Source organism: Thamnophis sirtalis, unplaced genomic scaffold, assembly GCF_051295495.1.
Source record: "Thamnophis sirtalis isolate CommonGarterSnake01/CBP01778 unplaced genomic scaffold, rThaSir2_p1.2 scaffold_5, whole genome shotgun sequence".
Taxonomy (NCBI): domain Eukaryota; kingdom Metazoa; phylum Chordata; class Lepidosauria; order Squamata; family Natricidae; genus Thamnophis; species Thamnophis sirtalis.
The window spans coordinates 138,512,632-138,527,933 of record NW_028261385.1 but is presented as its reverse complement, the minus strand read 5'-3'; positions in this window follow the sequence as shown (position 1 = coordinate 138,527,933).

Below are 15,302 nucleotides of genomic sequence, written 5' to 3'. Positions count from 1 at the left end.
TTCTCAAGACATTTCTGTAAAAAATGGGAGTTTTTTAACCTTTCAGGTTATTTTATTATCTGCCCTAATGTGGAAATACTGAAGAGGCTATTTTTCCCCAGAAAAGGAGACCACTTAGCTTCCTTCTACCAATTTCCAGTCTATTGTCTAATAAAAGAAGTCCTCATTAGGTGGCTGCCTAATAGAGTGACCATTAACACATTAAAAAAAAAAAAACTTTGAGATTAATCCACACGTTTGCAACCTTCAGGAGTCTCTAAAGCAAAAGGAAAGCTGAAGTAACATCCTAAACACAAAGTGGCAGCTTCACTTCACAACCCCTTCAGTTTTTTTAAAAAAAATGAGTTGCTGGTCTCAATTATGGTTACTAAATAGTCACTAAATTATGGTCACTAAACCTATATGTAAAAGCACCAGCTGGCTGTTGAAGCATGATAAGAAAGCTCTGTGGCTTCTTCAATGTTGCTATTCTCTCTGTGTGTGGGAGAGCAAACTCACCACATTGCTGAGGTAATTGTGCTGAGGTAAAAACAACAATAACAACAATAACCCAGCAGTAAAGGGAGAGTCTCTTGGGAGCGATTAGGGAAATTGTTTAAACCAGATTTCACAGATTCCTGGCCACTCTTGGCTGTGTGACCCAATTCAGAACCTGGTCAGCCAGCTGCCTTTCCTGGTTATGCCATTTGTTTCCCCCCCACTTCCTAATCAGAATACAGAATGACAGAATTAAGAAGGGATTTTGGAGATCTTCTAATCCAGGGGGTTCTCCAACCTTGGCAACTTTGAAGACTTGTGGACTTCAAGTCCCAGAGTTCCTCAGCCAGCTTTGAAGTCCACAAGCCTTAAAGCAAAGCTGGCGGAGGAACTCTGGGAGTTGAAGTCCACAAGTCTTAAAGCAAAGCTGGCTGTGGAACTCTGGGAGTTGAAGTCCACAAGTCTTAAAGCAAAGCTGGCAGAGGAACTCTGGGAGTTGAAGTCCACAAGTCTTAAAGCAAAGCTGGCTGAGGAACTCTGGGAGTTAAAGTCCACAAGTCTTAAAGCAAAGCTGGCTGAGGAACTCTGGGAGTTGAAGTCCACAAGTCTTAAAGTTGCCAAGGTTGGAGACCCCTGTAATAATCTAATCCAGTGGTTCCCAAACTTGGCAACTTTAAGATTTGTGGACTTCAACTCCCAGAATTCTCCAGCCAGCACAGCTGGCTGGAGAATTCTGGGAGTTGAAGTCCACAAGTCTTAAAGTTGCCAAGTTTGGGAACCACTGATCTAATCCATCCCGCTGCTCAAGCAGGAGACCCTATACTATTCCAGACAAATGGCTCTCCAATCTCTTCTTAAAATAAATTAAAAACAAAACTCCAGTGATGGAGCACCCACAATTTCTGGAGGTAAACCAATTAAAAAAGAGGAAATCACTCAATATTATTTTTTTTATTACATGTATCTCTCTATCAAGCCACTCTGAGCAGCTTCCAATATCATAAAACAGCAATTTAACACACCCCCCCCAAAAAAACCCCTTTCAAAACGAGGAGCATTAAAAGTTACAATATTAAAATTAGGGATGGCAAAGCTGGCGTCCCATTCACTGAGGGACAGCATAGTAAACACAAGCCATCCTAAAAGTCCATTCAGAACAGCTTCTCAAATCTAATAATAATAATTCATTTGATTCATATGAAGATACCTATGATTATCAGACAACAGAGCTTGTTGGTCAGAAAGCTTGGCAGTTTGGATCCCTAGTATAGGTCTGCTGTGTGAACAGGGGGTTGGGCTAAATGACCTCCAAGGTCCCTTCCAGCTCTGTTACTGTTTACTGTTTAGCTCCACAACCGGAGAGGATTTGACACACTGCGATGCTCAAGGAGTGTGGTGAAACACCTATAATGGAAAAATTGTGTAGGAAGTTATCACCCAGCCCTCTCCCAGAAAAATGAAATATCCTAGAAAATATTGAAAAGGCAGAATATTTCTCTGGATGTGAAAAGAAAGAAACATGTTTTAAAAGACAGAATAGCTGCCTGTAGCTTCCTGCCCATCCCCACTTTGTCAATGGGCCATTAAGAAGGCCAAGATAGTCCACTTTACATAACAAAGGCTTCTCCACTTCAGCTCTAGGGGGATGGGATTAAAGCATGATAATATTGGCCCCAACTGACCACATGGCATCTGAGAACTCAACCAAACCTGGATTCAAAACACAGCCTAGAGAGTTGCCCCTGCATGGCCCCATGGGAGTCTGACAACCAATCAGAATACATTTCTTAAACAGGAACAGGAAACAGAGAAGTGGGACTGAACAGGTTATAAAAAGCCTAGCAAGCCCCTCCCTCAGCCCTTCTCTTCTTCTCCACCAACATTGAAGCACGTGATCCCCTTTTCTGTTCAGGGCTCAAGCCATAAACCATCTTTCCAAGCAGCCTCCATGCCTCCAGTGTCTTTTTCCCCACTTGGAGCTGAACCCAGAAGGACATTTCTTTCATCACTTGGCAGTTTGAATCCCTAGTATAGGTCTGCTGTGTGAACAGGGGGTTGGGCTAAATGACCTCCAAGGTCCCTTCCAGCTTTGTTACTGTTTACTGTTTAGCTCCACAACCGGAGAGGATTTGACACTCTGCAATGCCCAAGGAGTGTGGTGAAACACCTACAATGGAAAAGTTGTAACTATGTTTTTTCTCCACTAAAGCCAGACCCTCCTTCCCTTCCTCTGCCACACCACACCCACAGCTTCTCTCTGGTCTCCTTTTTTTAATCCCAGGCTACTTATGCATACATTTACGTAGGGAAGTAGAGATGGGCATGAGGATCCCATTTCCACCTCCCTTCAGCGCTACATACAGATAGATCCACAGGAAATATTGCGCAGCAGAGTTACCCAGAAATAATGAAAAAAAAAGGACATTCCTTTTGAACTGAGACCTCCTCCAGGACAGAAGAGCCAAGGTGGTGCAGTGGTTAAATGCAGCACTGCAGGCTGACTGCTAGATCAGCAGTTCAGCGGTTCAAATCTCACCGGCTCAGGGTTGACTCAGCCTTCCATCCTTCCGAGGTGGGTAAAATGAGGACCCGGATTGTTGTTGGGGGCAATATGATGACTCTGTAAACCGCTTAGAGAGGGCTGAAAGCCCTATGAAGCGGTATATAAGTCTACTGTTATTGCTATTGCTATAGAAACAGTGCGCAATAACCTCAACCTTCCCCAAGGTGGCGCCTTGCGGGTTGTCGGTCTTCAAATTGTAATTTTTAATAATCCGGCAATCGCCTTCTTCATTCAATTCAACCCTTCTGCCCACCGAGGAAAGAAATCACGCTGAAGCAAAACGACCATCCTGGAGATAAAGTGAGAATTTTCCCCTAGAAAAGCAAGGATTTTTTTCCCCCTTAAATAAAACTACACTGACTAGGTGGCTCAGTGGCTAAGACACTGAGCTTGTCGATCAGTTTGGCGGTTCGAATCCCTAGTACAGGTGTCTTGCGTGAGCAGGGGGGGTTGGACTTAGAATCAGGGGTCTCCAATCTTGAAGCCTGGAGGACTTCAACTCCCAGAATTCCCCAATTCTGGGAGTTGAAGTCCTCCAGGCTTCAAGTGGACAAGGTTGGAGACCCCTGGACTAGATGACCTCCAAGGTCCCTTCCAACTCCGTTACTGTTGCACGATCCTTCTTTCCAAATGAGAAAAAGAAAAAGTCACACGAACAAGTTTCTTGCTTTTTGCAGAGACATTCACTCCGATCTGTAATCGGGGCTAAGGCAAAGGACTCCGAACTAAGGGCCCTGGTTTGCATGCGTGGGTCAGATTTCAACCTTGGAGAGGAAAACGGACGCAGGAGCTTCGTGCAGGTTAAGGGTGCGAGACGCTTGCAGGATCCCTTCTCAGCGAGATCCGCCATCAGGCGTGGTCCCCGGCAAGGATCGTTCCGACTGGGCGACAATCGGCCTGCAAGCTCCCTTGGGCCGAATCTGTCTCTGCAAAAGCGCGGAGCAAAAGGAGCTGCTATTAAAGACTGCAATCCTGCAAACCGACACTGACCTCGAAGGATTCCAGTGGACTTGACTTCTGAGTTAAGATCCGTTTAGCGACAGGAGAAAGACGCTTGTCCCCATCTTTCCTCGCCGAGTGGAGCAGAGGTTGCCTTGGGAGGGCTGTTTCATTTCCATAGGTTTCCTTCCAGGAAGGCAACGTTGCAGTGGATTTATGTATAGCAGTGATTCCCAACCTTAGCAAGTTGAAGATGTCTGGACTTCAACTCCCAGAATTCCCTAGCCAGAGATTCTGGGAGTGGAAGTCCAGACATGCTGGCTGGGGAATTCTGGGAGTTGAAGTCCAGACATGCTGGCTGGGGAATTCTGGGAGTTGAAGTCCAGACATCTTCAACTTGCCAAGATTGGGAAACACTGATGTATAGTATTTATAAGCGCCGCAGTCTCCGATGGCATTTGCCTGCCCGCGAATATATTTTGTATATTTACACTAAAGTAGTCGTTTCCTTATTTATTTATTTATTTTTAAAAAGCAGTTTGCCTTTTTCTCCTGCCTGGAAACAGAAAACTGAAAGAGAAAAAAAAAAAGCAAACTATTTGGGATGAAAAATGGCAATAGATCTTATTTGTGTATACACTTTCTTCCCTTGTACGCCTCCATTGTGCCTCAGTGGGACTTATTTCTGAGAAAGGCACCAGTTTAGGTTGACTGAAGAATTGGATTATTTTACCCTGATTTAATACGTTAGCTCGATTGAACCTGAAAGAGGAGATTATCAGAGAGTCCACTCCGTGAACAACTGCTGTTTTGCAGGTGTTTGAGGCAAAAAGGGGGGTGGGGGGTCTCTAAAGTACTATTACTCTTTTTTTTTTTAATTCTGCAAGGGAGGGGGAATGACTAATGGCACTGTTTGAAGATACGTTTCTAATTGAAAAAGCATTAATGAAGAATAATGAAAGATTGGAGAGTTATCATTTCACCCAAATCTGTAGTTAGTGTACACTTAACCAGGCTTTTCTTCAAAGGAAGGGGCTAAATTTTTTTTTTTTAAATGTTATTGTCAATTCTTATTGGGTTTGTTTGGGTTATTCTATTTTTTTTTTAACTTTTGTATTATGTATTTCTTTTAATGTTGTACGCCGCCCTGAGTCCTTGGGAGAAGGGCGGCATATAAATCTAATAAACTAAACCTAAAATAAATGGCCTAGAAAACTGGCATTGTGCAATGTTTTGAATGATCGTGACAGTCCTGCTTCCCCCCCTCAAATGATAGCAAGTATTTAATACAAATAACTGACTCCCTTCATAGGTATTTGCTCCCAAGTAGATGTATAGAGGATTGCAGCCTTAAGATTGTGGAAAAACTAGTGGATTGTTTATTTCAAATATTTTAAAGTAGATTATCCCTTCAATTGTTTCCTGAGTGAGATAGAACTGAAAAATTCCAATATCTCCCAGTAGGTAAGAAACAGGAGCTTACAGTCCCATACTGCTTGATAATAAAACATGCTATTAAATATGCTCAGGACGTGTAGTTTCCAATTAAATATGTTTTTCATGGAAATTTTAATGACACTAGTTATAACCTTCCTGCTGCTAATCATCTTCTGTTCCTTCACAGTCATCTTTTTAAAGTCCTCTCCATTCTCTCTTGGTTCCTCGTATCAACTGTGTTTTCATACATAATATCAGTATATTTGCAAACATAATACTATTGAAGAGAAATCATTAAATCCGCATGGTAAGACTCCTTGAATACTGTACGCAGCCCATTTAGGAACTGGTTTGGTCTCCACAAGCGAGCGAAGCTTTATCTGTGCATGCGCGAGATCAAGGTAGCATGCAAAACCATTCCCCCCCCACCCCCCAGTCTGGAAAAATTGTTTTTCATGGAACCAGTCCCTGGTGCCCAAAGGGTTGGGAATTGCTGCTATAGAGAAAGATTGAAGGAACTGGGATTTTCTCTGAGGAAGATCCAATGGATGGGAGTGGGGATGAGCAACAGTGATGGTTCACATGCCCAGAGAGATGGTTCTGCATGCCACTTCTGGCACATGTGCCATAGGTTTGCCATCACAGACCTACAGTATATTACATTAACCATCAGGTGTTACTCTTTTATTTATATTAGGTGTTCTGACCCCCCTCGTCCTACACCAAAGCACGCCGAGCCAAAGATAAGTTACGGCATTTAATCAACAGACAGACAGGTCCTTGGCAGAAAACGAGCACAGATAAGCCGTGGCAGCAATCCAGCCTGCCAAGCTCACAATAATGTTCTCCAACATTAGTTCCTGCGTTGACCTGCAAAAGGGGCGTGTGCACAAGCAGTCCTTTTATAGTCTGGAGAGGAGCCTAATGACCACCAGCTGAGTGCAATTACCTCCTGTAATTGCGTAATTGTTCCTTACGCCTATTAGCTCTCCGGTGCCGGGCATGTAGGAACAACTCCCTTGGCTCCTCCCCACTGCTGATGTCCAGATCACACTCCCTTGGCTCCTCCCCATGATCCAAGGTTCAGGCGCCTCCTGGTGGCCAACCAGCCTCTCTGCACCCTGCTAGGAGTCGGAACCCTGTCCATGGACCTCCACATCCTCCAAAGCCGATTCATAGGGCCCCTCGCTGTCGGAATCTGGTGGCAGCTCCAACGGCTCCTGCTGGGCCACAACAATTAGGTATATCTGTAATTTATTACTTCCTTACCTTCCTTTACTCTCCCATTTCCAAACTGCAGGTAGTCCTCGATTTATGATCACAATAGAGCCCAAAGTTTATGTTGTTAAGTGAGACATTTGTTAAGTGAGTTTCTCCCCTTTCCTGTTAAGTGAATTACTGCAGTTATTAAGTTAGTAACCTAGTTGTTAAGTTAATCTGGCTTCCCCATTGATTCTGCTTGTCAAAAGTTTACAAAAGGTGATTACATGACCTTGAGACACAGCAGTGGTCATATGTATGAGTCAGTTGCCAAGCATCCAAGTATTTTGCTCACAAGATCATGGGGATGCTACAAGGGTTGTAACTCTGAAAAATGGTCTTTTTGCAGAGCCGTTGTAATTTTGAATGGTCATTAAATGGATCCTGCATAATTTGCATGAGGGATTTACTAGCAAAAGAAGACCCTAATTGTGTGACCTGAATTTGGAATTTCAAGACTATATAACATAGAACCACTATCTCTTTTGGTCTATCACTTAGGAAAGTTAGAATTGTGTGGATTAGAAACTTCACTTGTTTAAAATTGAGGTTTCTAGATTCATTAGTGTTACCTTTTCCACATCTATCAAAAGGGAGGTAAAAAGATAGCAGTTACTACAATACAATCAAGGTCCTATTTCTTGGTATGTCTTTTCAATATCAACACTGTTAAAACAAAAAAGTTAGCTACAAAAGCCCTCATTTCACTTAGTATGCTTTATTAATTTATCATTATTAATTCTATTTCTGCCCTCATTACTTTAGCCATCCTTCATGGAGCAAAATGATATGCACTGATATTTTAGCATTAGGGTAATTAGAAATTCTTTACAATTCCAAATTGCATATGTTATATTAGCATGATGTTTTTCAGATAAATCGACAATTGGATTTGTACTGTAAGAAAGTACAAAAAAAGAGCCGAGGTGGCGCAGTGCTTAGGGTGCAGTACTGCAGGCCACTTCAGCTGACTGTTATCTGCAGTTCAGCAGTTCTAATCTCACCAGCTCAAGGTTGACTCAGCCTTCCATCCTTCCGAGGTGAGTGAAATGAGGACCCAGACTGTGGGGGCGATATGCTGACTCTGTAAACCGCTTAGAGAGGGCTGAAAGCCCTATGAAGCGGTATATAAGTCTAACTGCTATTGCTATTGCTAAAAAGTATTGCATATATTTTGACATTGTAAAAATTATGTGTAGTTTGAAATATAATTCAGAATTCAGAAAAATTTGTATGTTTTGAAATACAAAAAGATTCTGAAAGATCTTATTTGATAGACTGTTTTATTCCAGATTTTTTTCTAGTCTTATTGTCTTAATTAAGACATCCCAGATCTATGATATTTACAGAAATACACAGTAGGCACGAATAAATTACCTAGTAGCATAGTGTTGCTAAACTAAATTATTTACAAAGTCTCTTTGATACAGTGTTTTTTTTTTAATTAATTGCACAATCTCTTGGGGAATATATATTTTGTGTGGGTTGATTTTCTTCTTTTTTCTTCTCATGATTAATCCATAGTGAAACAGCTGCTTACCCTATTTTTGCATAATGCAGGAACAGTTAATTCAGTTCTAAGTCCAAATGCCAACAGTTTTACTTGTAAAATTAAGACACAAAAACTGAGACTACATCACTTCAGAACTAAGTTATTTTTGTACATTTTGCACATACTTTTTTCTTTTATTGAAAATATATATTTTTATAAATATTAAAAATTATGTATATTTTTTTATAAATTTTAAAAAAATATTGAGAGGCACAGTGGCCTAGAAGTGAAAACGCTCATCTCCCATCGGGACGTTGAGAGTTGAATCCTGCCTGGGATTCAACTCTGTTTCTCTATCAGGGCGCTAAGTGAAATTATCTGCTGTGAGCTCCGCATAGGCATCAGGGAGGGCATCTGGCCAGTAAACGCTCAGCTCCATTCAGTTGCCCTGACTCCACCCCAAAGCAAGGGATTACAGAGTCATAAAAAGAATATATATGAATAAATAAATAATTTGTTAAATTTATATCCCACCATTTATATTCCACCAAAAATCAAGGCTTTTTAGACAATTTCCCTTTTTGACTCCACAACTTTGAGTCCTAGTCCCACTTTAGGCATGAAAACTGTGGGCCAGTTTTGGGGTCACTCTCACCCCAACTGACCTCATAGGATTGTTACTGTGGAGAAAATAGGAGGAGAAAGGAGGATTAGGTATATTTGCCGCTTTGACTTGTGTTGTGGCCCAGCAGGAGCCGTTGGAGCTGCAAACAGACTCCGAGAGCGAGGGGCCTTATGAGTTGGCTCTGGAAGAGGTGGAGGACCCTGGACAGGGTTCCGACTCCGAGCAGGGCGCAGAGAGGCTGGTTGGCCACCAGGAGGCACCTGAGGCATGGAGCAGCGGTGAGAGCCGAAGGGAGTGTCCTCATGACGTCAGGCCTTGGAGTAGTGATGAGGAGACAAGGGAGGTGGTCCTGGATGCCAGGCAACGCCGGGCAGATCGACAGATAAAACAGCTACGCAGTTACACAAGATAATTGGACTCAGCTGGTTGTAATTAGGCTCCTCTCAAGATTGTATTTAAGGAGAGACTCGGGGAGGAGTCTGATTTGCAGGATTCAACTTCATTCATAACGCTGGAGAAGCTGTTATTTGTCTATGTCGAAGTCTGAGTTGCTGCCAATGTTCTTATCTGTTTGTTTATGCTTGGGCTTTAAGCCACCAAAGTTTATGTTTCCTGTTAATTAAAGTGCTGTGAAATTCCAGTTAAGCTTGTCTCGGCATTCGTTACTGGATGGAGGAGGGGGTCAGAACAGACTTGTATATGAAAAAGAGGTGGAATGAAATCTTTAAAAATACCTTTTATGAAGCAAGATAAATAATATCATTTAAATGTAAACATCATGATGTACTTTTACATTCTTGGGTCATGACAACTAACACAAGCATAGGACTTGCGATGCGATGGTACATGTTACACTTGCTACTTATTAGCAGATTTCCTATAGGTATAGACTCTGTATGGACACGTGTAATGAAATATAAGACTTGTTTATACAAAATATGTAACTTTTTTTAAAGCATGATAGTTATATGTTTATTAGAAATAAATTTATATCTACTTAATGTTTGCATTAGATAATACACAGAATTATAGCTTTAATTGTTGTAATCACATAGTATACCTTCTATTTTTTATGTGGCATTTTTTCACTTATTTTTAAGCACTTGTTATGCATTTTTATAATGTATCTGTCAGCATTCCAAATATCATGCAGAATTAAATCAGAGTCGAAGGCAAAACTATGCTTAAAGTTCCAATTTCATGAGGCAGGCATGTTGGCATCGTGCTATGGAATCCCAATTCTGGAAGTTACATCAGGATCCCACCCAGTTAAAAGTTAGCAATAGCAATAGCAGTTAGACTTATATGCCGCTTCATAGGGCTTTCAGCCCTCTCTAAGCGGTTTACAGAGTCAGCATATTGCCCCCAACAACAATCCGGGTCCTCATTTTACCCACCTTGGAAGGATGGAATGCTGAGTCAACCTTTGAGCCGGTGGGATTTGAACAGCCGAACTGCAGAACTGCAGTCAGCTGAAGTAGCCTGCAGTGCTGCATTTAACCACTGCGCCACCTCGGCTCTTTGCCCCCACACCCACAGTCCATCACATGGTCCAATCTTCTTCTTCCACGCTAGCACCTACGCCCAACTGCTTCCGATCAGGTGCAAAGGTTTGGGAGACAAAAGATGACTTCGAGCTTCTAGAAAGGAATTTTTTATTTTGAAAACAACACATTCTGCCCCTTATTTATTTATTTATTTTATTAGATTTATAGGCTGCCCAATCCCGGAAGACTCCGGGGGGCTTACAAAGAAAGAGAAAAGAAAAGCAAAATAGAAGAATAGTTTAAATGCTAATTCCCCCCCCCCTTAATGAGAGTGTGGCAAGCCAAAGATTCTTAAAGGAACCACTGCAGGCCTGACAGTATCTATCTTTGTGTTTTGTTCCTTTTGTATTTTCTTTTTTTCTATTACTTTAAAAGCAATAAAAATACATTTTTTTAAAAAAAATGGTCCATGTTCCGGAACTCTCCTCTCCCCGCTACACACGCTTGCTTTTAAGTTCATGGATATTGGTACTTAATTGCATATTGAGTGGGATGTAGTCAGAGGAGAACAGTTGCTGGCGCTGGACAATGATTGACAGGGTGGGTAGCCTGGCAAAGTGGAAAAGGCCCAGCTGTTTTACTAGGCAGCTTTCCCCATCCCTCCAATCAGCGATCCAGGAGGCTTGTTTTGCGTGGGTTTAGTACTCTTAAAAAGTGCATTAAGCTCACTAGGCAGCTGATTGATTGAAAGGAATGAATTTTTTAAGCGGCATTTGAAGCAAGACTAACAAGTGATTGGCCAAACAGAGGCTGCATAATGGAGAAGAATAATTAGATCTCTCAATGCCTGGCAACAGCCCAGTGTACTATGCAGCTCCCAAACCATTCCAATAAGCTAACTTTACCATGTGCTTTCCTCCCCTCCGCTTGCCAAAATGGGACCAGGTATGCCCTGAATCAGAACAAATGCAACCCAGAATAACCAATCCTGCTTATATTGACTCCTATAAGTTATTTGACTAATTTGCACAGACAAATTGTTGTGGCCCGGCAGGTGCCGTTGGAGCTGCCGCCAGACTCCGACAGCGAGGGGTCTTATGAGTCGGCTCTGGAGGAGGTGGAGTACCCTGAACAGGGTGCCGACTCCGAGCAAAGCGAGGAGAGACTGGTTGGCTACCATGTGGCGCTGGAGCCTTGGATCAGAGGGAGTGATCAGGAAAACACTTGTGAGTTGTTTCGGGATGCACGCCGTCGAAGGGCTACTCGGCGGCAGGAACAACTGCGTAATTATAGGAGATGATTACGCTCAGTTGATGCTTATTAAGTTCCTCTCCTGATTATAAAAGAGACTGCTTGTGCCACGCCCTTTTGCAGAAGTCAACGTTCACGTTAAGGATTAACCAGAAACAAACTTGGCAGGCTGGATTGCTGCCAGAGTTTGTGCGCATTGCTGCCAAGCTTTGTAGGACTTGCTGCCAGAGTGCTTATCTTTTTGTTTACGTGGCTTGCAGCCAACGAGAGTCTTGACTGATTAAAAGAAACCTTTTTAGTTACGTGGGTTTTGGCTTTCGTTCCTGGACGGAGAAGGGGGGGGGGTCAGAACACAAATGGTAGATTAACGTCACTTTAATATTGCTTCTGGTTAGTATCCAGACTAAATGGAAAATATTGCTTGAACATTGATACCCCAAACCAAATTTCAAACCTCCTCATGCATGGGCTGATAAAATGAAGGCAATATCAAGGGGAAACAATGTCATCAGGCAGTGGTGGGTTTCAAAAATTGTTGGAACCTACTCTGTGGGTGCGGCCTCCTTTGTGGGAGTGGCTTGCCACCCATGTGACCGGATATGAAATTATGAATTAGTACTTAGGTCGGTCCAAGTAGCTATTCAGAAACTCTGGCATTGAAGCGTGCAAGTCTTAAAGCTGTCAAATTACAAGATCCTTGCACCCCTAGCCCTTTAGAAAAATAACCCCAGGGGTGTTCAAACTTGACAGCTTTAAGACTTGTGGACTTCAACTCCCAGAATTCCTCCTCCAGTCACGTTGGCTCAGGAACTCTGCCATTGAAGCATGCAAGTCTTAAAGCTGTCAAGTTACAAGATCCTTGCACCCCTAACCCTTTAGCAGTGGTGGGTTTCAAAAATTTTTGGAGCATCTTCTGTAGGTGTGGCCTGCTTTCCGGTTCCCCTGGTGGAACCTCTTCTAACCGGTCCGGTAGATTTGATGAACCGGTTCTACCGAATAGGTGCGAACTGGTAGGAACCCACCTCTGTCATCAGGGATGTAGTAAGGTATAAGTGAGGAGAGGCCCAAAGTTTTTTCTAGTCATAGGTAAGGTAACAAAAAGAAAAAAAGAACAAGAAATGATTCTATGAAGTGTTCTAATCAATTACAATAATCGTAACATTTAAGGCAGAGAACTGGAGACTATTTTGGGCCCAAGGCTCTTTCTTGAATTACTGCCACTGAGTCATCACCATCAATATAATAGCCAAAAATCTATTTTGGCCGAGAAAGGATTGTTGATAGGGCCAATCAATCCATATTTATGTATGGATTATAAGAGAGACGGAGAAATAAGGTTTATTTGAAGCCAGCCTGCCTTTTCTGAGATGATTTTGAAGAGGATAAAACAAAAGGAACAAGCTCCATTCATGGAATACTGTAGATTCAATTAAAGAAAGTTACGGCAAAATAAATTCTATATCCCTTTGATATTGTGGCTGGGAATTACAGGTGCAGGTTAGAAAAAGAAAGGAAAAAGTAAAGGAGAACAGATGCATCTTGACTTTGACACTTTTTTAACTGACTTTATTAAGCACTTGAGAATTCCAGATGTAGCTTATGATTATTTATAAATAGGCTTTATTTACTTCCTGAAAAACTACAGCTTCCCTGTCTTGGTCACTTTGATTGGCACCAAAATCTCTCAGAAACCCTGTCTGATGTTGTCAGATTAGATCTTGCTTTTCTGACATTAATTAGAAACCAAGAAAACAATAACAATAGACGACCTCAAAAGCATCGGAGCTAGCATAAGGCTGTTAACTCCAGACCCACATGCTGGGCCCTGAGGCATAGAGAACTGAAGCTTTTTCACCTTGTCCTATAGGGAACTCACAGCTGTGCTATGATCTCCCAAACTCCCGTGGAAAGGAACCCAAGGGAAGCCATCTGTTCCGAGCTGGGCTGGTTAAAATTAATTCCTATGTTCTATTTATGATCAAAATTGTTCGTGCTATTGCTTTGGGATGTTCTGGTCCAAGGGCTTTTTGCAAAGTCATTGACAGTCCAAGGTTGAATTCGGGAGAGTTACTGATCTTATAACCGAATGGTTCAACCCAGTTCAAGTGTGGGAAGTTATCACCCAGCCCTCTCCCAGAAAAAATGAAATATCCTAGGAAATATTGAAAAGGCAGAATATTTCTCTGGATGTGAAAAGAAAGAAACATGTTTTAAAAGACAGAATAGCTGCCTGTAGCTTCCTGCCCATCCCCACTGTTAATGGGCCATTAAGAAGGTCAAGCCAGTCCACTTTACATAATAAAGACTTCTCCACTTTAGCTACAGGAAAGTATAATGATATTGGCTCCAACTGACCACATGACATCTGAGAACTCAACCAAACCTGGATTCAAAACACAGCCTAGAGAGTTGCCCCTGCGTGGCCCCATGGGAGTCTGACAACCAATCAGAATACATTTCTTACACAGGAACAGGAAACAGAGAGGTGGGACTGAACGGGTTATAAAAAGCCTAGCAAGCTCCTCCCTCAGCCCTTCTCTTCTTCTCCACCAACATTGAAGCATGTGATCCCCTTTTCTGTTCAGAGCTCAAGCCATGTGGCCCTTTCCAACAATAAACCATCTTTCCAAGCAGCCTCCATGTCTCCAGTGTCTTTCTCCCCACTTGGAGCCGAACCCAGAAGGACGTTTCTTTCATCACAAGATTCAAAAATACACAAGGTTCATTACCAGACAGGTTTATTTATTTTTCTGCACTCCTGGCTCTCAATTGTGTCCATGAAATGAAAAGGGAAAAAAAATTAAAGCCTCCACAGGAGGAGTAAAGCACAAACAGCATTAAAAAAAAAAAAGAATTAACAACTGCATACATTGAGATACTAAAAGTAAAATATGGTGTCAGTTTTTGATTCTTGGCAACCTCCGGGACGAGTCTGCCATTTATTTTATTTTTTGGCAATGTTTTTTGGAAGTAGTTTTACTCTTGCCTGCTTTCTAGGGCTGAGGAAGAAAAGGCCTGGCCTTATGTCACTCAACTGGGCTTTATGCTAAAGTGGGACTAGAACTTACGGCTCCTAGGTTCTAACTTGGTATCTTAACCCCTACACCAAAGTGACTTTCTCATGCTGCAGTAAAGTGAATGAACATGCCTGGAACACTTCCCCAAGAAGCTCATATTTTAATAACCCCCTGAAAGCCATCAAGGAGAAAGCTAACTGATCTTTGCAGGGAACTTTCCACACTACCAGCATTGCCCCTGAGAGGCAGAAACTTCTAGTTAAAGGTTCCCCTCGCACATATGTTCTAGTCATTCCCGACTCTAAGGGGCTGTGCTCATCTCCGTTTCAAAGCCGAAGAGCCAGCGCTGCCTGAAGACGTCTCTGTGTTCATTTTGCCGCCATGACTCAATACCGAAGGCGCACGGAACGCTGTTACCTTCCCACCAAAGGTGGTACCTATTTTTCTACTTGCATTTTTATGTGCTTTCGAACTGCTAGGTTGGCAGAAGCTGGGACAAGTCAGGGGAGCTCACTCCGTTATGCAGCGCTAGGGATTTGAACTGCCAACCTTTTTGACTGACAAATTCAGTGTCTTAGCCACAGCCTACACATGTAGCCTTGGTTTAATTCGCCTTCTGTTAAGTCTGAGACCACAATGAGTCTTTCCCTCAAAGATGTTGCTGCGTACCCTAACCCTGTAGCATTGGTATTGCATGCTTCCAGCTGCAGGAGCCCTTTAACAAAAGAGCTGATGCATTGCAGACCAACTGCAA